This window comes from Suricata suricatta, chromosome 9 (assembly GCF_006229205.1).
Source record: "Suricata suricatta isolate VVHF042 chromosome 9, meerkat_22Aug2017_6uvM2_HiC, whole genome shotgun sequence".
Lineage (NCBI taxonomy): Eukaryota > Metazoa > Chordata > Mammalia > Carnivora > Herpestidae > Suricata > Suricata suricatta.
The window spans coordinates 136,847,553-136,854,644 of record NC_043708.1 but is presented as its reverse complement, the minus strand read 5'-3'; positions in this window follow the sequence as shown (position 1 = coordinate 136,854,644).

The following is a 7,092-nucleotide window of genomic DNA, read 5'->3' as shown; positions in this document are numbered from 1 at the left end:
ATTTAAGAAAATAGTATCTCTCTCCGTTTATTTAGTCTTCTTTAATGTCTTTAAATATTTTATACTTTTCTGGGTCTTTCATCAGATTCATTCCTACATAGTTGTTTTCTTCATGCTATTGCAAATGGTATCATTTCTAAAATTTCATTTTCTATTTCTTATTTTACTTTTTTTTGAAAGAGAGAGCATGCACAAGCAGGGGAGACGGGTAGAGAGGGATAGAGTCTCCAGCAGGCTCCACACTCAGCCCGGAGCCCGACAAGGGGCTTGATCCCACAACCCTGAGATCATGACCTGAGCTGAAATCAAGAGTCAGACACTCAACCGACTGAGCCACCCAGGAGCCCCTAAAACTTAATTTTCTAATTGTTTATTGCTGGTATACAGAAATACATTGATTTTTTTCTATATTGGCATTTTGTGCAGTGACACTGCTGAATTCACTTAGTCTAATAGTATATTGATAAGATTCATTTAGACTTTCTACATACATAGTTATATCGTTTGCAAATGAGTGTTTTATTTTTTGCATTTGTTTCTTACCTTATTCCACAGGATGAGAATCTTGGAAAAAAATAATAACAAATATCCTTGCCTTATTCACAATCCTAGGGAAATTTTTCAGTATTTCACTATTAAGTAGGAAGTTTGTTGTAAGTTTTTGGTAGATACCCTTTATTCCATTAAGAAGATTTGTATCTCTTTCTAGTTTGCTATTAAAATTTAAAAATGCTGAATTTTATCAGTTTTTCTGCATCTCTCTAAAGGATTGTGCAGGGCACCTAGGTGTCTCAGTCAGTTGAGAGTCCGACTTCGGCTCAGGTCGTGACCTCGCAGTCCATGAGCTCGAGCCCCGTGTTGGGCTCTGTGCTGACAGCTCAGCGCCTGGAGCTGCTTCCAATTCTGTCTCCCTCTGTCTCTGCCCCTCCCCCACTCAAAGCCTGTCTCTCTCAAAAATAAATAAACATTTAAAATTTTTCTTTAAAGTGCTGATGCACAGGAGCACATGTACCCCAATGTTCATAGCAGCATTGTCAACAATAGCCAAAACATGGAAAAAGCCTAAATGCCCATCACCTGATGAGTGGATCAAGAAGATGTGGTTTATATACACAATGGAGTACTACATGGCAATGAGAAAGAATGAAATCTGGCCATTTGTAGCAATGTGGATGGACCTTGAGGGTGTTATACTAAGTGAAATAAGTCAGGTGGAGAAGGACAGATACCATATGTTTGCATTCCTAAGTCTAACAGGAGAGACCTAACAGAGGGCCATGGGGAGGGGAAGGGGAAAAGAGAGTTTGGGAGAGAGAGGGACACAAACCATGAGAGACTATTGAATACTGAAAACGACGCAAGGGCTGAAGGGGGAGGGAGAAAAGGGGGTGATGGTCATGGAGGGGGGCACTTGTGGGGAGAAGCACTGGGTGTTATATGGAAACTAATTTGACAATAAACTATTATAAAAATATTTTTTTTAATTTCTTTAAAGGATCATGTGATTTTTCTCCTTGAATCTATTAATGTTGTGAATGACATTGATTCTCAGATGTTAAACAATCTGTATTCTAGACTAGATTCAAATTTGCCACAATTCATTATTCTTTGTGTATATAACAGGATTTGATTTGCTGTATGTTGGTTGAGATTTCTTTCATCTATGTTGTAAGAGAGACTTCTTTTCCTCTTTGGTATTGTACTTGTCAGGTTTGGTGTTAGGATTGTGTCAGGGGCCGCCTTGCTGGCTCAGTCAGTGCAGCATGTGACTCTTGATCTCAAGGTTGTAAGTTTGAGCTCCACACTGGATATAGATTTTACTTCAAAATAAAATATTTTTTAAAAAGATTGTGTTGGCCTCCTAAGACAAGTTGGGGAGTCCTCTCTTTTTCTGTTCTCTGAGTTTGTGTGAGATTGGCACTATTTCTTCCTAAAATGTTTGGTATGATATTCCAGTGAAGACATCTCGGCTTGTAATTTTCTTTGGGGGAAGATTTTACTTACAGATGGAATTTTTTTCTGTAGTAGATCTGGGACTATTCACATTTCTCTTTCTTCTTGTGTCAATTTAGGTAAGATACATTTTCCTCGGACATTGTCAGTTTCATCTAAATTTTCAGATGTATTGGCATAAAATTATCCACCGTGTACTTCTTATTATTTTGATATCTGTAGAATTTGAAATGATACCCCTTTTTCATTCTTCGTATTTGTTTTTTGTGCTTTCCTTATTTCTTTTGATCAGTCTTGACAGAGGCTTAATCATTTTATTAGTCTTTTGAGAAAACCAGCCTTTGGCTCTGTTGATCCCTCTATGATGTAATTTTATCGCTTATTAATTTCTGCTCTTTGTTATTCCCTTCCTGCTCTTTTTGCGGGGGAGGGTACCTTTCTGTTATTTTTCTCAGTTCTTGATATAGATGCACAAACCTTTGCTTTTTATCCCTTTCTCTTAGTATATGTATTTAAGACTTTCTAAAAAGCTTTAGCTTCCTCTCCAAGCTTAGATACATTGTGTTTCTGGTATTATTCAATTCAAAATACATTTTTATTTCCATTGTGAGTTCTTCCTTGACTCATAGGTTATTTAAAATTAGACAACAAAAATATTCTCATTGCTAAATATTTGGGGAATTTCCTAGTTTCCTCTTTGATGTTGATTTCTCACTTAATTCTACTATGGTCAGAGAATAAACCATGCCTAATTTTAGTCCTGTGAAAGCTACTGGGGCTAACTCTGTGAGCAACTATGGTTGACTTTGGCAAATGTTCCACGTGCATTTAACATGCTGTGATTCTCTACGTATCTGGTGCTGTGTTACAAGATTCTGTTTGTTACTTCCATCATTCAGACCATCTATCTTCTTAATGATATTTTTGTCTACTTGTTCTGTCATCTCCCAAGAAAACTGTGTTGAAATCTCCCACCATAATTGTGATTTGTCTATTCTTCTAATTGTCAGCTTTTTGCTTTATATATTTTTTGTATTATTAGTGTTACAAATTAAGCATCTTATTTCTCTCTGGTGAATTGATTTTTTAATTTTGTTTTTTTTAAAGTAGGATTTACACCCAGCACAGAGCCCAACATAGGATTTGAACTCACGACCCTGAGATCAAGACCTGAACTGAGATTAAGAGTTGGATGCTTAACCAACGAGCCACCCAGGCACCCTGACCTTCTTATTTTAACGTAATGTCTCTTTACGGCAGCATTTTTCAGTTGTGGCACTATTGACATTTGGGACAAAGCAGCTCTTTGTCAGGGGGATGGGCTGCTGTCCTGTGTAGCAGGTGCAGCAGCATCCTTGCTCTCCATCCACTAGACACCAGTAGCATCTCCACCCCAAGCCATGACAATCAAAAATATCTCTAGACATTGCCAAATGTCCACTGGGGGGCAAAGTCGCTCCGAGTCGAGAGCCACTGATCTAAAGCAATGTTTCATGCCTTCAAGTCGATTTTGCCTGATTATTACTAAAGACATTTTCTATTGGTATTTGCAATACAAAATCTTTTACTTCCAACCTTTCAATATCCCTAGTTAAGATGTATATCTTAAGGTGCCTGCATGGCTCAGTCGGTTAAGCACCCAACTCTTGATCCTGGCTCAAGTCATGATCTCACGGTCAGTGGGTTCGATCCCTGTGTCCAGCTCTGTGCTCACAGCTCAGGGCCTACTTGGGATTCTCTCTCTCCCTCTTTTCCTATCCCTACCCACCTTGTGCTCACTCACTAACTCTCTCAAAATAATAAAATAACTTTATTTGAAAAGAAGATGTGACTCTTACAAGCAGGATTAGATTGACTTTTTTTAACGCAAACAATCTTTTCATTGTAATTGGAGATATTTATCACTTTTACCTTTAATGTGACCACAGATATGTTTGGGTTTAAATGTGCTGTAGTGGGTGCCTGGGTGGCTCAGTCGATTGAGCATCCTACTTTGGCTCAGGTAATCGTCTTGTGGTTCATGAGTTCGAGCCCTGCAATGAGCCCTCTGCGGTTAGTGGGGAGCCTGTGTCTCCCTCTCTCTCTGCCCCTTCTCTGCTTGTGCTCTGTTTCTCAAAAATAAATAAAACATTTAAAGATAAACAAATAAATATGCTATGTGATTATTGATTTGATATTTAATCCATGTTCTATGTTTTTTGTATATCCATGTTATGTTATTTCCATGTTCTTTTCTCTCCCCTTTCTTACTTTCTTGGGTTCTTTATTATTTTGTTATTCCTCCTATTAGTTGAGCATCCTTTTGTTATTTTTCTTAGTTGTTTAGAGGTGACAGCACGTATCTCTGACCTATGAAAATGTAATGTTCATGCTTGTGCCGATTTCTGTAGTGTTACATTAATACTTCTGAGGACTGCAGACCTTTCTATTCCATTTACCTCAATCTCACATTTTGTGGATTCTTTTTCTACATAAATAGAACCAAAGCAATTCATCATTTCTTAATTTTATAGAGTCAATGTTTATTTAGACTTAAATATGCGTATTTCCCATTGTTCTTCATTTCTTTCTGCCTCTCCCTGCCTCCATCTGGGATGATTTTCTCTTTACATGACCAACTCCCTTTGGTCTTTCATTTAGTGAGAGCTACAGTTGCTGAGTTCTCTAGGTTTATACTTGCCTAACAATTGTCTTTCTCTTTTATTTGTAAGGCCACTAGCTTGGTTTGGAATTTCAGGTTGTGGTTCTTTTCTTTCTGTTGGTAAATCAGTTACCAGTCTTTTTGCTGTACCTTTGAAGAGAATGTGTTTTCTGTTTGTCTTCTCTTTGTCTATGGGTTTTAGCAATTTTACTATAAGGGTCTTGGGTGTGGTTTTCTTTTATTTTTCAGGATTGGCACTCAAAATACTTTTTAACCCCTGGCTTAAGAGCTTTCATCAGTTTTAGGAAACTTGGCCATTGTGGCTTCAAATATTGCTTCTACCCCTTTCTCTTTATTACCTTATCCTCTGGTTCTCCATATCAGGCTTTCTGATTATATCACACAGATAGAAAACACCTTACAAATACGAACCATAGAATGCTGGTGTGGCTGTACTGTGGTATTTTCTGTTTTGTTTCCTTTTATTTCCTGGGCTTCAGTCTGAATATTTTTCCTTTTGATCTATCTTCCAGATCACTAGCTCTCTTTAGCTGTATCTAATCTACTACTACTCTCTACTTTAGCTATCTGTTGCTGCATAACAACCTACCCCAAAGTTTTGTGGCTCAAAACAACTGCACCATTTATTTGCACATGATTCTGCAAATGAGGCAAGATGTCTCTGGACCACGTGACGTGGGCTAGGCTAGCTTAATCGGGTGGGGGATCCAAAATGACTTCACGCACATGTCTGGCACATCAGTGAGGGGGACCGGAAGAGGTGAGGACTGGCTGGATGTCTCTCTCTCTACACTTTTTCATTCTCTAGGGCCTGTCTCTGTCCATGTGCCCCTCCCCTTCCATACCAGCCAGGGATCTGTAATTGTTTGCGTGGTAGGTCAGAACTCTAAGAGGGCGAAAATGGAAGGAGCTATGCCTCTTGATGCCTCGGCCTAGAACCAGCAAGGTATCTTCTCTCCCACATCCTCTGGTCCACAAATCAGCCCGTCAGATGCTTGAACTCAGACGCCTGTCGTACACTCCCCAGGCCCCTACAACACCACTGCATCCCGCATGGTTTTGACTCCTCCACCATCCTCTCTGTCCTCCATGGCTCCTAGACCCAGGACAGTGATGAGTGCATAGCACGACCCAACAAATTTATTTTCAATCAATAAGGAAATGAATGCAAATTGTTGATCCAATGTCCTCTTCAGCAGCATCTATGCCAATATTGGAAATCCACTAGCCAAAATGGTAGCCAGTTCTGCAAATTAAAGGCCAAAGCCCTTAAGGTCTTCTACATCCTGAATCCCCTCCCCTACAAAAACCTAGTGATTAATTCATTAACATTCTCCAGTTTGCTCTCAGCCCAGGACAGGACAGTGAAGGGGTGAACCTGAGAGCAATCTCAGTGGAAACAGCCTTTGGACTCTGAGTATCGGGGAGGAGAATTCCCAGGACCTGAAACAACCTTCCTTTCCTTCTGGAGATAAGATGCCAGGTGGCTCAAGTCGTATCTTCAGAGACCATTAACATGCTTCTGGGATCGTTATCGGGGTGCTCTCTTCTCCCCTCTTTGGTGATCTGAGTACATTTGCTGCTGTTATACCCAGCGATGCTGACTGCCCCCAACCTTTGACCCCTACCCTGTCCTATCACGGCCCGTGTTGACTTTATGGTTCATTCTGCCAACCTAGAATTGCCTGACCCTCACACCGAGGAGGGCGTTCTCTCTCTCCCCACAAGTAGTATTACCGTCCTTTCCCGGACTCTCAAGGTGTCAATATCTTACACCCTTTCTCTTTCAAGGAATGGTGAGACCAGTTCCTCTGGGACCAGGTCACAGGACATTTGAAAGATGCCTCTAGTGGCAAAAGGAGTAGAACTCTGATGCAAACTCCAGGGAGCTCCCTGGGACAAACGTGTGTGTGTGTGTGTGTGTGTGTGTGTGTGTGTGTGTGAGAGAGAGAGAGAGAGAGAGAGAGAGAGAGAGAATACCAAATTTTCCCAACTCCTTTTCCACAAGTCTTTCCACTGCACTACGTTACAAAAAAAGAAAAAAAAGGTAACACTATCCACCAACGTTTAAGGAGTACTTACTATTTGCCAGGCATTGATTGTTCTAGATGCTTTATATGTATTATCTCATACATAATTTGGGGAGGAGGGATCGATTTTAGGAAATCAAAGCATCACAGAGTGGGTGAATCTGGGGGGGGGGCGATTTGAAGAAACTACTAGAGTTTTGTTAAGAACCTGAGTCAAGATATGAAAGAAGGTGAAAACTGGACAAGGCGGTGGGGGGCACCAGGGGGTGCAGTCGGTTAAGCCTCTGACTCTTATCTCGGCTCAGATCATGCTCTTACAGCTTGTGAGTTCCACCCCCACATCGGGCTCTACGCTGATGGTGTGAAGCCTGCTTGGGATTCTGTCTCTCCTTGTCTCTGCCCCTCCCATGCTTGTTCTCTCTCTCTCTCTTCCTCAAAATAAATAAA